The following is a 16,866-nucleotide window of genomic DNA, read 5'->3' on the forward strand; positions in this document are numbered from 1 at the left end:
TAGAATAGTTTCATTTTAGAACAGTTTTTTTTTTCAAAAGGGGGCATGTCCAGCCACTTACGCCTGTTTTGAAAGTTTAGGCAGCGAAAACTTACTCCAAACTAACTTACAATGGAGTAAGTGTAGATTTTTGTATGCTCAGAAAAACCTTGCCTATATGTTAGAAATTAGGCGCAGGGAACGAGAGATGGGGGGAAGGGAAGTTAGAGTGAAGTTAGGGAATTTTACAAGCATTTAGCACTTCACTTCTACAAATAAAGAGCCATCATGAAAAATAAATGATAAATAAAGCAAATAAAAAATACATTTAATTTTCCTACCTGTCTGAAGCAGAAGCAACAGCAGGCTCCGAGCTGTGAAGAAGAGTTAGGCCGTTCAGCCAGGGGATAGTAGGCTGATGTACAGGAGATCTTACCCATGTCGGCAATATCGAGCCAGGCATTCGTACCTGGACATGAGCGAGGCTAATTGTGTCAAAAGGCTGTGTTTCCGCAGAGCAGGTGTACAAAGCACCGGGAGGAAGAGCCAGCCAGCCAGCAAGTTTAAAAGTTTAAACGTTTAATTTGTACTTCAGGTATGGGTGCTACTTTATCAACACCATGGATTATGCAATGGTTCTCCTTCAATTTACTGCATAGGAGAGAATTGATTAGAGCTCACCGCACCAGGAACGTCATAGCCCGTAGGCTGATGTGCAGGAGATCTTACCCATGTCGGCAATATCGAGCCAGGCATTCGTACCTGGACATGAGTGAGGCTAATTGTGTCAAAAGGCTGTGTTTCCGCAGAGAAGTTGTCGTTGATATCTGTAACTGAGCAATGCAGCAAGGGAGGCGCCACTGAGTCTATGGTCATGGCCCCCCAAACTCTGGTCCAGGATCCATGTAGATGTTGCCGGCCCCTTTCTAGGAAAGATGTTTTTAGTAGTAGTGGATGCTTACTCCAAATGGATTGAATGTGTAATCATGTCATCCAGCACGTCCACAGCCACCATTGAAAGCCTCCGGGCCATGTTCACCACCCATGGCTTGCCCGACGTGCTTGTCGGCGACAATGGATTGCGTTTCACCAGCTCGGAATTCAACGAGTTTATGATCCGCAATGGCATCAAGCATGTCAGGTCTGCTCCTTTTAAGCCTGCATCTAACAGTCAAGCGGAGCGTGCGGTCCAAACAATCAAGCAGAGCTTGAAATGCGTGACGGACAGCTCCCTGAGACCCGCTTGTCTCGCATTCTGCTCAGTTACCGGACATGACCCCACTCGCTGACCGGGGTTCCCCTGGCAGAATTGTTAACGAAGAGAGCCCTCAAAACCAGGCTCTCCCTAGTCCATCCAGATCTTAATGATCACGTGGAAACCCAGCGACACCGGCAGAACATGTACCACGATCGCGCAGCTGTTTCACATGACATTGATATTACCGACCCTGTATTTGTCCTGAACTATGGTCATGGTTCCAAGTGGGTTGCTGGCATTGTTTTGGCCAAGGAAGGAATAGGATATTTATAATCAAACTGTTAAATGGCCAAAGGTTGAGAAAGCATTTAGATCAGCCCAAATTGCGATTTACTGACAACCAGGAACGACTTGAAGAGGACATCACCATCAACGATCCACCCACACACACGCAACCAGCAATCGACCTCACTCTCAATCACGAGGATGAACCCACCGTTCCTGACATTTCGGTCAGACCAGCCACAGTGCAGTGCAGTAATGGTCCGACCAACTCATATACGCCAGGGTTTGAACTTAGACGATCAACCAGGGAGCAAAGGGCTCCGGATCGCCTCAATTTGTAAATAACTTGTACCGAAGACTTTGGAGAGGAGTGATGTTATGTATGTAACCATGTAATACTTGCCACCAGAGGGCGCGACTGTTGGAGTCCTAATGGTCACCTGCACACACGTGCAGGGCCAGTATAAAAGATTGGCTGCCATGTTGTTTAGGCACTCTGGAGTTGTAATAAAGCAGAACTAAGGCCACACTAAGTTTAGCTCACAGTACTCAGCGTCATGGAGTTCTCCAGGCGGTTCACAGGAATGTTATAAGACAAATTTTTGACACAGAGCCACATAAAGAGAAATTAGGGCAGATGACCAATAGCTTGGTCAAAGGGGTAGGTTTTAAGGAGCATCTTAAAGGAGGAAAGAGAGGTAGCTAAGTGGAGAGGTTTAGGAAGGGATTTCCAAAGCTTAGGGCCCAGGCAGCTGAAGGCATGGCGACTAATGGTTGAGCGATTATAATCAGTGATGCTCAAGAGGGCAGAATCAGAGGAGCACAGACATCTCGGGGGATTTGTGGGGCTGGAGGAGATTACAGAGATCGGGAGGGACAAGGAAATCGAGGGATTTAAAAACTTTTAAAATCGAGGCATTGCCGAACCAGGAGCCAATGTAGGTCAGTGGGCACAGGGGTAATGGGTGAACGGGACTTGGTGCAAGTTAGGACACGGGCAGCCGAGTTTTGGATAACCTCAAGTTTACGTAGGGTAGAATGTGAAAGGCCAGTGCGTTGGAATAGTTAAGTCTAGAGGTAACAAAGGCATGGATAAATGTTTCAGCAGCAGATGAGCTGAGGCAGGAGCAGAGACAGGTGGTGTTACAGAGATGGAAATTGACGGTCTTCGTTATGCCGCAGATATGTGGTTGAAAGTTCATTTCGGGGTCGAGTATGACACCAAAGTTGCGAACAGTCTGGTTCAGCCTCAGACAGATGCTAGAGAGAGGGCTGGGGAATGGAGTTTATGGCGGGGACCAAAGACACTGGCTTCGGTCTTCTCAGTATTTAATTGGAGAAAATCTCTGCTCATCCAGTACTGGATGTCGTAGAAGCAGCCTGACAATATAGAGACCGTGAAGGGGTCAAGAAAAGTGGTGGTGAGGTACAGCTTATTATACAGCGTGGAGGCTCCGACCTACGTGAGAACAGCAGCGGCAGGTCAGGGCCATTAAGGAGCGGCGAGCGGCGGCCTGGGAACAGTGTGGAGGCCCCTTCAGGGAACAGCGTGAGCTGGTACAGGAGGGCAACGGCAGCGAAGAGTGATGTCACCAAGGTCCAGGTTGGTGATTGGAGCATGGGCAGATACAGCAGGAGCGGGCGAGGTAATGGTGAAGGAGCAGCGAGAGACTGTGGAGGAACATGATCAGGGCCCAGGGGAGGCCTGAGTTCGGGGCCAGGGGCACAGGGGCAGCACGGGCCAGCCCACACTGCACTATGTGTGCGCACTAGGTCCGTGCAGCAGAGCTGGTCTCCAGTCGTCTTGGGTAATCCTTGCCACTGGACCAAGACCTAGCTCTGTCAAGCCCGTGTGGTGGCTGGTGTGCAACGGCCACCCCATGTTAAAAAACCCACGCACAGGCATCTTCCACCCTTGAGGATGTAGTTCGGGTCCTTCATTGAAACACCTGTGGACTCATCCTTTTTTGGCGTGGAAGCAAGTCATCCTCATTTCGAGGGACCGCCTATAATGATTATAATGCCATTGATATGATGTATGGTGAGACTAAATATAGAAACCGTGCACTGAAAAAATGTTGCCTTGGATTTTTGGAGAAACAACATTTTTCTATGATCCTCCTCAGATCTCCACAATGATAAAGGCTGTTATTTTATTTGGCAACCTGTGTGACAGTTCTTCAGTTTCTGTTTTATGTTATTCTGATTTTTGTGAGTGTGAATCCCATTGAGAAGAATGCTAGCTTTCATCGGATGTTATGACCTACAAAGTAAAAAAGATGGAATCGCTATGCTGAACCGGAAAAATTGAGCTGCACAAAGGCTTTATGCCAGTACTTTCCTCCTCCCATTGAAAAGCAGGCAAGCACTGCTGTGCATGTGAAACACATACGGGAACAGTGAGTATGAAGTTCTGCTGCCCTCTTGCGCTACCATCATCTTAGATGGGAGAACAGTCCTAGATGTTTAATATAAGTATAATGTTCAAAATGTAATCAGGTCTGTCCTGGATTCTACTGAACATTCTGGGAATCATTTAGGAACCAGTTCCACTCTGTTTTCACATGCAATAGCACCATTAAAAATAATAAAGCTTGTTTGAGAATGTGCTGGCATGCCTTATTAAAATATTCCCTTTACATTTATTTTCTAATTACTTCAGTAGCAAAGGATGTGTGAACTCCATTTCCAATTGTGAATTCCTACTTTTGTGCCATGTCACATTAATTTTAATATCCTTACTTGAAATTTTAGCACAAGGATTACGGTAGAAACAGGATATAGATTGCTCCAACAATGTTGTGCTCAATAGGTAAATATAATTTTAATGGTGCACAAGTTGCATCCCCTAGTTCACAGGTTGTAACAAACCTGCTTGAGGGTTGGCTCTGTGCACTGGAATTTACAGTCTTATTATTAAGTCATTTGGATTAACAAATATTTTTTATTATCTTTAATTTCACAGCTGCAGTGGGATCCAGTCAATCATTGGATGGAACTTTCAATGTCGATGGAGGCTTAAAACTAGTGCTATTTCATTAGCCACCCATTATACACATCGCCTGATTTTTTGTTCCACTGAAGTCAATGGAAATGCTTAAGCTGGAAAACTTCAGTAATTACTTTAGTTGGGAAATTTTCTTTTTAGGTACATGGAAAGATAGGAACAGGAGGAGGCCATTCAGACCCTCGAGATTGTTCCGCAATTCAGTTAGATCATGGCTAATCTGTACCTCGACTTCATTTACCCATAATTAACCCATATCCTTGATAACCTTAGTTAATAAAAATCCATCGATTTTAGTTTTCGACAGTTCAACTAACACAGCAACCACAGCCTTTTGGGGAAGAGAATTCCACATTTCCAATCTCCTTTATTTCACTCCTGAATGGCCTCGCTCTAATGTTAAGATTGTGCCCCCTTGTTCCCTTGTTCAGGAAATAGATTATGTGTCAACTCGAGTGAATCCTTTTATCATTTTAAACACCTCATTTAGATCACCTGCTAAATGCAAGGGAATGAAACTTAAGTTTGTACAACGTGTCCTCATATTTTAACCTTTTAACCCTGGAGTCAGTTAAGAAACAATCAGGGATGCTATAATGAAGGAGGTGTTAGAATCTGTCTGGTAAACCTGCCAATCTATCCTTCTTGAGATGCAATGATTAGAAATGAATAATCCTGGTGGGGTCTGACCAAGGCTCTGGACAACTGAAGCATAACTTCCTCCTGTTTATATTCCTAATCGCTTGAGATAAGGGTTTGTTATGTCTCAAATAAAGCAATGTGAAGAGTACTGTAGACTTGAGTAAGTGTGACCTTAGTCTCTTTATTCTGACTCCAGAATACCGTACAGCATGGGAGGCCTGCTTATATGCAGTGCTCCCAAGGGATGCTGGGATCCCTTGAGACTCCAACAGATGCACCCTCTGGTGACGGTAGAATGCTGGTTACAAGGTGTTGCAAACATAACATCACTCCCCTCGGCAAAGTCAATAGTACACTTATTTACAGGGTGAGACCTTCTGGGGTTTTCCGCTCCCTAGTCGATCGTCTCAGTACAAACACAAGCCCAGGTGAGTTGGTTGGGCCTTTGCTGGGCTGCTGCACAGCTGGCCTTGCTGGGCTGCTGAGGATGATGAGTTCAGCTTCTTGGTCAACCGTGATGCCAGTTGCCACTTGTGTGTGTATTGGAGGGTCGAAGTTGGTGGTGTCCTCTTCAGGTTACTCATGGCTGTCTGAAACTCACAGTTTGGTTTCGTCCAAATGCTTTCTGCAATTTAGTCCATTTGCAAGTTTGACCTCAAACACCCTACTCCCTTCTTTGCTACGACAGTGCCAGCAAGCCATTTAAGACCAGGTCCATAGTTGAGTAAAAATACAAGGTCAATGAATTCAATATCGCGTGACAAATTTGCGCGATCATGGTAGATCAGGGTGGACTAAAGAGAGCCTTGTTTTCATGAGCAATTCGGCAGGGGGAACCCCGATGAGCGAGTGGGGTCTTGTGCGGTAGCTGAGCAGGACTCGGGATAGGCGGGTCTGCAGGGAGCCTTCTGACACGCGTTTCAAGCTTTGCTTGATGGTTTGGACAGAGAAACATACAAACATAGAAAATAGGTGCTGGAGTAGGTCATTCGGCCCTTCGAGCCTGCACCACCATTCAATAAGATCAAGGCTGATCATCACCTCAGTACCCCTTTCCTGCTTTCTCTCCATACCTCTTGATCCCTTTAGCCATAAGGGCCATATCTAACTCCCACTTGAATATATCCAATGAACTGGCATCAACAATTCTCTGTGATACAGAATACCACAGGTTAACAACTCTTTGAGTGAAGAAGTTTCTCCTCATCTCAGTCCTAAATGGCCTACCCCTTATCCTTAGACTGTGTCCCCTGGTTCTGGACTTCCCCAACATCGGAAACATTCTTCCTGCATCTAACTGTCCAGTCCCGTCAGAATTTTATATGTTTCTATGAGATCCCCACTCATCCTTCTCAACTCCAGTGAATAAAGGCCCAGTCGATCCAGTCTCTCCTCATTTGTCAATCCTGCCATCTCAGGAATCAGTATGATGAATCTTCGCTGCATTCCTTCAATAGCAAGAACATCCTTCCTCAGATTAGGAGACAAAAACTGAACACAATATTCCAGGTGAGGCCTCACCAAGGCCCTGTACAACTGCAGTAAGATCTCCCTGCTCCTATACTCAAATCCCCTAGCTATGAAGGCAAACATGCCATTTTCCTTCTTCACCGCCTGCTGTACCTGCATGCCAACTTTCAATGACTGATGTACCATGACACTCAGGTTTCGTTACACCTCCCTGTTTCCTAATCTGCTGCCATTCAGATAATATTCTGCCTTCGTGTTTTTGCCACCAAAGTGAAAAACTTCACATTTATCCACATCATACTACATCTGCCATGCATTTGCCCACTTACCTAACCTGTCCAAGTTACCTTGCAGCCTCTTAGCATCCTCCTCACAGCTCACACCACAACACAGCTTAGTGTCATCTGCAAACTTGGGAGATATTACACTCAATTCCTTCATCTAAATCATATTGTAAATAGCTGGGGTCCCAGCAGTGAGCCATGCCGCACCCCACTAGTCACTGCCTGCCATTCTGAAAGGGACCCGATTATCCCGACTCTCTGCTTCCTGTCTGCCAACCAGTTCTCTCTCCACATCAATACATTACCCCCAATACCATGTGCTTTAATTTTGCACACCAATCTCTTGCGTGGGAGCTTGTCAAAAGCCTTTTGAAAGTAAAAATACACCACATCCTCTGGTTCTCCCTTGTCCACTCTACTAGTTACTTCCTCAAAAAATTCTAGAAGATTTCTCAAGCATGATTTCCCTTTCATAAATCCATGCTGACTTGGACCAATCCTGTCACTACTTTCCAAATGCGCTGCTATTTCATCTTTAATAATTGATTCCAACATTTTCTCCACTACTGATGTCAGGCTAACTGGTCTATAATTTCCCCGTTTTCTCTCTTTCCTTTCTTAAAAAGTGGTGTTACATTAGCTACCCTACAGTCCATAGTAACTGATCCAGAGTCGATAGACTGCTGGAAAATGATCATCAATGCATCCACTATTTCTTGGGCCATTTCCTTAGGTACTCTGGGATGCAGACTATCAGGCCCTGGGGATTTATCGGCCATCAATTTCCTGAACACAATTTCCTGACTAATAAGGGTTTCCTTCAGTTCCTCCTTCTCACTAGACCCTCGGTCCTCTAGTATTTCCGGAAGGTTATTTGTGTCTTCCTTTGTGAAGACAGAACCAAAATATTTGTTCAATTGGTTCACCATTTCTTTGTTCACCATTATAAATTCACCTGATTCTGACTGCAAGGGACCTAGGTTTGCCTTCACTAATTTTTTTCTCTTCACATATCTATAGAAGCTTTTGCAGTCAGTTTTTATGTTCCCAGCAAGCTTCCTCTCATACTCTATTCTCCCCCTCCTAATTTCACCCTTTGTCCTCCTCTGCTGAATTCTAAATTTCTCCCAGTCCTCAGGTTTGCTGCTTTTTCTGGCCAATTTATATGCCTCTTCCTTGGATTTAACACTATCCTTAATTTCCCGTGTTAGCTACGGTTAAGCCATCTTCCCCATTTTATTTTTACTCCAGACAGGGATGTACAATTGTTGAAGTTCATCCATGTGATCTTTAAATGTTTGCCATTGCTTATCCACCGTCAACCCTTTAAGTATCATTCGCCAGTCTATTCTAGCCAATTCACGTCTTATACCATCGAAGTTACCTTTCCCTAAGTTCAGGATCCTAGTCTCTGAATTAACTGTGTCACTCTCCATCTTAATAAAGAATTCTACCATGTTATGGTCACTCTTCCCCAAGGGGCCTCACACAACTAAATTGCTAATTAGTCCTTTCTCACTACACATCACCCAGTCTAGGATGGCCAGCCCTCTCGTTGGTTCCTCGACATATTGGTCTAGAAAACCATACACTCCAGGAAATCCTCCTCCACCATATTGCAACAAGTTTTGTTAGCCCAATCAACATGCAGATTAAAGTCACCCATGATAACTGCTGTACCTTACTGCATGCATCCCTAATATCTTTTTTGATGCTGTCTCCAACCTCATTGCTATTGTTTGGTGGTCTGTACACAACTCCCACTAGCGTTTTCTGCCCTTTGGTATTCCGCAGCTCTACCCATACAGATTCCACATCATCCAAGCTAATGTTCTTCTTTACTATTGCAATAATATCCTCTTTAACCAGCAATGCTACCCCACATCCTTTTCCTTTCTGTCTATCCTTCCTGAATGTTGAATACCCCTGGATGTTGAGTTCCCAGTCTTGGTCACCCTGGAGTCATGTCCGTTCTTCCTGGCCGTTAGATGCGGGCTTGAACAGGGCAGATGTGACGTGCTTGATCCCATTGCAAGTCATGAATTTGTTGAATTCCGCGTTGGTGAAGCACGGCCCGTTGTCGCTGACAAGGACATCAGGCAGGCCATGCATGGCAAACATGGCTTGTAGGCTTTCGATGGTGGCAGTGGACGTGCTTACAGACATTATTCCACACTCAATCCATTTTGAATAAGCATCCACAACAACCAAAAACAGTTTGCCTTGAAACGGGCCAGCAAAGTCAACGTGGGTCCTAGACCAAGGTTTGGAGAGCCATGACCATAAACTTAGCGGTGCCTCCCTGGGTGCATTGCTCAATTGAGAGCAAGTGTTGCATTGGCGTACGCAAGACTCCAAATCTGAGTCGATACCGGGCCACCACACATGGGATCTGGCTATAGCTTTCATCATTACTATGCCTGGGTGGGTACTGTGTAGGTCGCGTTTCCCTGCCTTTCTTAGGCAAAACTATGTGATTACCCCACAAAAGACAGTCTGCCTGTATGGACATTTCGTCTTTGCACCGCTGGAACGGCTTGATCTCTTCATGCATCTCCGCTGGGATGCTGGAGCAGCTCCCATGGAGGACACAGTTTTTTTTACAAGGGACTGTAAAGGATCCTGGCTGGTCCAGGTCCTGATCTGATGGGCCGTAACGGGTGACTTTTCATTTTCAAACGCATCCATCACTAAGAACAAGTCTGCAGGCTGTGCCATTTCCACCCCGGTGGTGGGCAATTGTAGCAGGCTGAGAGCATCATCACAGTTCTCTGTGCCTGGCTTGTGGCGAATTACATAGTTATATGCAGACAGCGTGAGCGCCCATCTTTGGATGCGAGCAGAGGCATTGGTATTAATACCTTTGCTCTCTGAGAATAGTGATATGAGCGGCTTATGGTCAGTTTCTAACTTGAACTTGTGCATTTTTTTCACATGTAAACGCATGCCAGAGCTTCTTTTTCATTCATGCTGTAGGCCCTTTCGGCCTTGGACAAACTCCTGGACGCATAAGTGACCGATTGCAATGTTCCCGATTCGTTTGCTTGTTGTAACACACACCCGACCTCGTATGAAGATGCATCGCAAGCTAGCACTAAACGTTTACATGGGTCCTACAGAACAAGCAATTTGTTGGAACATAACAGATTTCTGGCTTTCTCAAAAGCAGTCTCTTGTGATTTCCGCCATACCCAGTCATCTCCCTTGCGTAGCAACACATGTAGAGGTTCTAGCAAGGTACTTAACCCGGGTAGGAAATTACCAAAATAATTGAGGGGTCCCAGGACCAACTGCAGCTCTGTCATGTTCTGTGGTCTCGGCGTGTTCTTGATGGCCTCCATCTTGGCGTCGGTGGGTCTGATGCCATCTGCCGTGATTCTTCTCCCTAAGAACTCGACCTCTGGCACCAGGAAAACACACTTCAAGTGTTTCAACCTGAGTCCCACATGATCTAGTCGACTTCGAACCTCTTCCAAGTTCTGCAAGTGTTCGATGGTGTCCCGACCTGTGATCAATATGTCGTCCTGGAAAACCATGGGACTGACTTTAGCAGACTCTCCATGTTCCTTTGAAAAATAGCCGTTGCCGATTGAATCCCAAACGGGCATCTATTGTAGATGAACAGACCTTTGTACGTGTTGATGCAGGTGAGGCCTTTTGAATATTCCACCTGCTCCTGCATCATGTCAGCCGAGGTCAGGTCCAACTTGGTGAACGTCTTTCCTCCTGCCAGCGTCGCAAATAGGTCATCTGCCTTGGATAGCGGGTACTGGTCCTGCAGCGAAAAACGGTTAATCGTTACTTTATAGTCCCCACAAATTCTGACCGTGCCATCGCCCTCGAGAACCAGAACAATCGGACTGGCCCACTCGTTGAACTCCACCGGCGCGATGATGCCTTCGCGCTGCAGCCTGTCGAGCTCGATCTCCACTTTCTCTCGCATCATGTATGGCACCGCACGTGCCTTGTGGTGGATGGGTCGTGTACTGGGAACCAAGTGGATCTGTACTTTCGCCCCAGAGAAATTTCCGATGCATGGCTCAAACAATGACGGGAACTTGCTCAAAACCTGGGCACATGAGGCGTCGTCGATGGATGAAAGCGCTCGGATGTCGTCCCAGTTCCAGTGGATTTTTCTCAGCCAGCTTCTGCTGAACAGTGTGGGGCCATCTCCTGGTACAATCCATAGTGGTTGTTCATGCACTGCTCCATCATAGGAGACTTTTACTGCTGCACTGCCAATTACAGGGATCAGCTCTTTGGTGTAAGTTCTCAGCTTTTTATGAATAGAGCTTAGCTTGGGCCTTTGTGCCTTGTTGCAACACAGCCTCTCGAAGGCCTTTTTGCTCATGATAGACTGACTCACACCCGTGTCCAGTTCCATGGATACTGGAATTCCGTTCAGTTCAACTTTTAATTAGTGGACATTTCGTGGTGAAGATGTGTACCCCATACACTTCTGCCTCCTCGGTTCGAGTCTCTCATTCAGTTTGATCCACCATGGATTGGTCTTCCTCTGCAACGTGGTGGTTTGCAGGGTTTGCAGCTCATCTGCACATTCGCTGGAGGTGTCCCATCGTTTCACAGCCTTTGCACGTGTAGTGTTTGAAGCGGCAGTGATGGGCTCGATGATCACCTCCGCAGCGCTAACAAGGTGTTGATTGCCTCGCATTCATACTTGATGGCGGACTCTGAGTCAGCTGAGGTCGTGCAGCTGCAGGCATGTACGTTCTGCCATATGCATTCCTGCCTGAAAACGACGTTACTTTGTGTGCAGCACTTGCCGATGCATCTTTATGCTGCAAAATTTGTTTGGTGTTATCTCTGGTGGACATAAATGCTTGGGCTTTCCTCAGGTTCGGTGTTTCAACAGTCACTAGTTTGCGAAGGATAACCGCATGGCCAATGCCAAGCACAAAAAAGTCTCTTTGCATTTGCTCCAAGAATCCACCCAATTCGCAATGTCCTGCAAGGCGCCTTAGTTCGGCGACGTAGCTCGCCACTTCCTGGCCTTCAGATCGTTGACATGTATAAAATCAATACCTTGTCATCAGAATGCTCTCCTTCGGATTTAGGTGCTGCCAGACCAGCATACACAGTTCTTCATATAATTTGGTTGTTGGTTTCACCGGAGTAAGAAGATTCTTCATGAGGCCATAGGTTGTTGCCCCGCAGATGGTGAGGAGAATCGCCCTTCATTTGGCAGCATTCTCATTCCCTTCCAGCTCGTTGGCCACGAAGTATTGGTCAAGTCGCTCCAGGAAGGCTTCCCAATCGTCACCTTCTGAGAATTTCTCCAGAATATCAAGTTCTCTGCATTTTCGCGTGATGGTTCGTTATCGATTACTCATCGGTAGTTATTATATCTCAAATAAAGCAATGTCTCAGAATACTGTAGACTTGAGTAAGTGTGACCTTAGTCTCTTTATTCTGACTCCAGAGTGCCGGCACAGCATCGGAGGCCTGCTTATATGCAGTGCTCCCAAGGGATGCTGGGATCCCTTGGGACTCCAACAGATGCGCCCTCTGTTGGCGGTAGAATGCTGGTTACAAGTTGTTGCATACATAACAGAGTTCACCTGAGATATTACTTTAAATTAAACTGTGGGAGTAGAACTGAAGGATACAGGTAAAAGCCAGAGAAGGGAACATTTAGGACAGATATCATATAACAGTTCCTATTGGACATTTGAGGCCATCAAACCACTATACAATAGCAAATTTCTGCACTCCTATCTCTTCCCCCATTCTAATCATGATGTATGATAGCCACTAACCGATCAAGGCAGCGGGCGGTCGATGGGGGTCGTTCAGCCTGACTGCCTGCTTCTCTGCCGCGGTTACATCCGAGCCAGGGTCTCCCTGGAGATGGAGCATGCGGTGTCCACCGGTCACTCGCAGCCTTCTGCGAGACGTGGGCGCCGGAGGGACTGGAGTGCATCATCACCCCCGGCAACCAAATTTTGATTTGATGTAAATTACTGTAAAAGTTTAATTTGAAATTTGTCGGTTCTGGTGCCCTTGCCAAAAGAGGGCACTTGATTTAAGTTCAACTAAAATAGTTGTAAGATAGAATAGTGCATATCAGATTTTAAAACCATTCTGACTCTCTGAAACATGTAGATGATTCAAGGCCTACTTCCTGCCAATGTGCAAATACGATTGCCACATCAAAACCCTCTTGCTCTGGGAGTAGGTGCATTCACACAGCACATTGCACATTGAATATAACTAAAAGCCTAGAAGAGAGAGCAAATTCAGTCTGCCCACAGGTGGCTTGACTAAACCAGCAAAAAAACAAAACAATGAATGTCTTCAGTATCTGCAAACAGACCAAACACATTTAAGATCGTTATTCTATCTGTTTTACATTTAAACATTTACTGTAGAATGGATTTTTAAAATGCTGAGGCTATGTTACTGAGAACATTATATAGATTATTTTTTAATTAAAACACGATTAAGCCAATAAACAGGATTATTTGACTGCCTTTCACTGAGTGAATGAGTTATGATCTCAACACCAAATTCATGTCCTTTGTGAAATAAACTCACTTCCAATACACATTCAGACATGATATAAATCTAATAAATGTCCACACAAAACTCCCTGAATTCTGCATTTTTGTAAGTTGTACCACTACTTGACAATCAGAATGGATGTAGAGTTAATTACTTCTTCTTCTGGTTTTCCCACTGATATTGTCACCTTACCTCACCTCATCTGAAGGTGGTGACACATGTATTGGGCTCTGCCTCCAAGGGCACCGAATGCGATCTCACCAAAGTGTTTGTTCTTTATGTGAGAGTCTGGGATGTGAGGGTTAGCACCATGGGCTTTTCACAGCCAAGCCTTATGATGTACTCACTTGAATTCCATGCATGCAGATATGCAGAAAGCAAATAGAAGTGGGAACCCTTTCCTTAGTCTGAGAACACTGCAGTCAATTATAACGGTTCTCAAAAAGTTCATGAGCATCTCAGCACAAAAGGAGGCCATTTGGTCCATTGTGCCTGCACACCTTGGAGTATTGCACTTGTAGCTATCAAATTGTGCCAGTTTGTCAAATCCATAAAATATATATTTACATACATCAAGTACCTAATGTGTTAATCCACATGCTTTCTGTTTCTAGTTTGCAAGTAATTTGGTTCTGCTGATTTTCAAAATTTGTGCCTGGTCTTGAAAATCTAACACATTTTTTGTGTCATCCATTCATTTTATTTTTCCATGGTGCATGGAAAATTAGGCTCTTTAAAAATTTTCAGGTCCTCAACCTTTCAGTCTCCATTCAAAGGGTGCATGAGCTTGATATAAAAGTCGGGAGTTTGGCAAATAGTGCAGTGGACTATATAAGACTTTAGGAGGACAGAAACAAATGAATGGAATGGACAGACAGTGGTTGGATGCAATTTAATGTGGAGCAGTATGAGGTAATACTTTTTGGAAGGTAAAACAAGGAATGGGAGTACATAGAATTGAATGTACATTGTAGAAAAAGCCTATTTGATCTAACTGGTCCATGCTCGTGTTTATGCTCCATACGAGCTTCCTCCTACCCTTTTTCATCTAATCCTATCAACATAACTTTCTATTATTTTCTCCCTCATGTGTTTATTTTTTTATGGTGCACAGTGATGTCTTAATGAATCAATTTCTATACACTCAATGAAACAAACTGAAGGGTATGGATGAAGACGTTCAAATATATAATTCCTTGAAAGTACGAGTGCAGGTGGATAAAACCATCAAAAGGGCCTATACTAATTTTGCTTTTTTAAAGTACAAGAACAATAAATTTTACCAAGGCCATGGTTAGGTCACAGTTAGAGAACTGTGTGCAGTTTTGGGCACCTCATTATTGAAAGTGCCTTAAAACCATGAAGAATGTAAAAAATAGGAATGTTGGCAATACAGGCAGCAGTTGATCCAAGAAATGTGATGACATTATTATACATTCAATCCATTTTGAGTAAGCGTCCATTGCTAATAGAAACAAGAAAGGGGCCAGCGAAATTTATGTGAATCCTGGACCACAGTTTAGAGGGCCATGAACACAGGCTGAGGGGGGGGGGGGGCCTCCCTGGGTGCGTTGCTCAGCTGTGTGCAAGTGTCGCATTGATGTACGCATGGCTCTAATTCGGAGTCAATGCCGGGCCACCAGATATGCGACCTGGCGATAGCCTTAGTCATGACTATGCTTGGGTGGGCACTATGTAGGTCGCGTATAAACATTTCCTAACCTTTTTGGGCAAAATCACACGATTCGCCCATAGGAAACAATCCGACTGGACTGACAGTTCGTCCTTGCGTCGGTGAAAAGGCTTAATTTCATCTTGCATTTCCCCCGGAACCTCCGACCAGCTCCCATTGAGGATACAGCTTTTTACTAGTGATAGCAGGGGGTCTTGGCTGGTCCAGGTCCTGATCTGGTGAGCTGTGACGGGTGACCCCTCGCTCTCAAAAGCATCCATTACCAGAAGCAAGTCTGCGGGTTATGCCATTTCCAACCCGGTGGTGGGCAATGGCAGCCGACTGAGGGCATCAGCGCAGTTCTCAGTGCCTGGTCTGTGGCAGATTACATAGTCATAAGCAGACAATGTTAGTGCCCATCTTTGGATGTGGGATGAAGCATTGGTGTTTATTCTTTTGCTTTCTTAGAGCAGTGAAGTAAGCGGTTTGTGGTCGGTTTCGAACTCGAACCGGAGACCAAATAGATATTCGTACATTTTCTTAACCCCATATACACAAGCCAATGCTTCTGTCTCAACCATATTGTAGGCTCTTTCGGCCTTGGATAAACTTCTGGATGCATATGCAACCGGTTGCAATTTGCCTGACACATTTGCTTGCTGTAACATACAACCGAGCCCGTACGACGACGCATCACATGCTAGTACTCAGCGTTTATACATGAGTCATACAATACAAGTAACTTGTTAGAGCATAGCAGATTTCTGGCCATATTAAAGGCTGTCTCTTGAGATTTACCCCAAACCCAATTGTCACCCTTGCGTAGCAACAAATGCAAGGGTTCCAGCAAAGTGCTCAACTCCGGTAGAAAGTTACTATAGTAGTTGAGGAGTCCCAGGAACGAACGCAGCTCCATCACATTCTGTGGTCTGGGTGCATTCTTGATGGCCTCTGTCTTGGAGTCCGTGGGTCTGATGCCGTCTGCCACAAACTTTCTCCCCAGACATTCAACCTCTGGCACCAGGAAAACACACTTGGAGCGTTTCAGCCTGAGTCTCACTCTGTCCAGTCACTGTAGAACCTCTTCTAGGTTGTGCAAGTGTTTGGTGGTGTTGCGACCAGTGATCAAGATGTCGTCTTGGAACACCAAGATGCGCGGAACTGATGTCAGCAGACTCTCCATGTTCCTCTGGAAGATGGCCGCCGCCGAGCGAATCCCAAAGGGGCATCTGTGGTACATGAACCGTCCTTTGTGCATGTTGGTGCACGTCAACTTCTTTGACGGTTCAGCCAGCTCCTGTGTCATGTAAGCGAAGGTTAGGTATAGCTTGGTGAACGACTTTCCACCTGCTAGTGTTGCAAATAAGTCCTCCGCTTTGGGTAGCGGGTAATGGTCCTGTAACGAGACTCGGTTGATTGTCACCTTGTCATCCCCACAGATTCTGACCGTCTCATCGCTCTTTAGTACCAGCACGATTGGACTGGCCCACTCATTGAACTCGACTGGCGATATGATTCCCTCTTGTTGAAGTCTGTCCAGCTTGATTTTGACTTTCTCTAGCATCATATATGGGACTGCTCAGGCCTTGTGATGAACGGGCCATGCCCCAGCAAAAGATGAATCTGCACTTTGGCGCCTGTGAAGTTGCTGATGCCTGGCTCAAGTAACACCGGAACGCTGGGAATTTGTTTAGCAACTGGGCGCATGGGGTGTCATCCACCGAGGACAGTGCTTTGATGTCATCCCAGTTCCATCAGATCTTGCCTAGCCAGCTCCTACCGAACAGCGTTGGGTCATCGCCTGGTA

General features: G+C 45.5%; 1 long non-coding RNA gene across 1 annotated transcript in view; it reads left to right on the plus strand.

Moving 5' to 3' along the window:
* The window catches only part of LOC139263841 (uncharacterized), a 30,363-nt gene extending 25,109 nt beyond the window's left edge, over positions 1–5,254 (plus strand). Inside the window, exon 3 of the long non-coding RNA XR_011593225.1 lies at positions 4,428–5,254. This is a non-coding gene — a long non-coding RNA (uncharacterized lncRNA). The remainder of the gene's footprint in view (positions 1–4,427) is intronic.
* Positions 5,255–16,866: the final 11,612 nt, after the last annotated feature.

Source organism: Pristiophorus japonicus, chromosome 5, assembly GCF_044704955.1.
Source record: "Pristiophorus japonicus isolate sPriJap1 chromosome 5, sPriJap1.hap1, whole genome shotgun sequence".
NCBI lineage: Eukaryota > Metazoa > Chordata > Chondrichthyes > Pristiophoridae > Pristiophorus > Pristiophorus japonicus.